The following is a 1,053-nucleotide window of genomic DNA, read 5'->3' as shown; positions in this document are numbered from 1 at the left end:
GCTCAGGCCGCGGAAGCCGACCTCTTCCAGCTCTCTGGCCGCCGCGTCTTCCTCGCAAACCCCGCACTGGGCTTCCTGCCATCGGAGCGGCCTCGCCCGAGCGCGGGGTCCACGGCCCGGCCTTCCCGGGGGCAAAAGGTGCGGGGACCCTTGGGGCAGCTGTCCCAGGCCCTGTGCCTCGACTCAAGGGAGGGCCGGCCCTCGGGGCCGCTGGACGGCAGTGGTCACTCGGGAGGCCTCTGCTCTGTGAGGAGCGGGCATCTCTGGAAAGGGAGCCTGGCGGGACGGAGGCCGGGGCCTCCAGCAGTGCAGACCTTGCTCCGCCTGTTCCCCATTCTTCTCTCTCTTCCCGTTTTTCTTCCTCACAATTTTTAAACCTGAAACACCTTTCCCATTTGTCTGATGTGTTTGGAAGCTCGGCCGGGCTCTTTGTGATTCCACTCCTGACAATGTTTGCAGCGAGAATGGTAGAGGGGAAAGTGGTAGTTTTGAAAGGAGGGAGGGATGGGGCTTATACACAAGGTCACAGACCCAGAGGCCGGGCTGCCTGGACACAGGGTGGGTGAGAGCCTCGCAGGCATCCACAGCTCGTTACTCCGGGGGCCAAGGGTGCGTGGAGGGGGCTCTGGCTTCCTGCTGAGGCCAGACCTGAAGGGAAGAGTTCCCTTTTCTCAAAGAAGAGCATCTAGATGGACTAAAAATTAGGAAGTGGAAGTATTTTAGCTACTAACCAAAATAAATCATGCACAGCTGTGTTGGCTTTGAGTAAGGCATTTTGGGGGATTCAGGCTAAGAGATCTGATCAGCCAAATAGAGGGGACCTACCTACCTCCCCATCCTTGAGAAAGATGAATGGGAGCCTTGGAAGGTGTATCAGGAGCTGAATGATGAGATTAGTGGACAAAGATTGGGGTCAGAGCCATCCATAAGTTTAATAGACACAGACAGTGGAGAAGAGAAACCACCCCTTCATTCTGCTCCTAAACTAGCCTCTTACCTTTGGCCCTTGGGCCAAGTTGCCGGTGACAGTGATGGCCCTATGCCCCAGAGAGA

At 56.9% G+C, this 1,053-nt stretch overlaps 1 protein-coding gene across 4 annotated transcripts in view; it reads left to right on the top strand.

The window, feature by feature from the left end:
* CMTM7 (CKLF-like MARVEL transmembrane domain containing 7) overlaps positions 1–1,053 on the top strand; it is a 56,469-nt gene that overhangs the window by 574 nt on the left and 54,842 nt on the right. The window lies entirely within an intron of this gene.

The sequence above is a fragment of the Bison bison genome, unplaced genomic scaffold (genome assembly GCF_000754665.1).
Source record: "Bison bison bison isolate TAMUID 2011002044 unplaced genomic scaffold, Bison_UMD1.0 scf7180017864043, whole genome shotgun sequence".
Lineage (NCBI taxonomy): Eukaryota > Metazoa > Chordata > Mammalia > Artiodactyla > Bovidae > Bison > Bison bison.
Note: the sequence above shows the minus strand (reverse complement) of the source record. Positions and strands in the feature narration are given on the sequence as shown.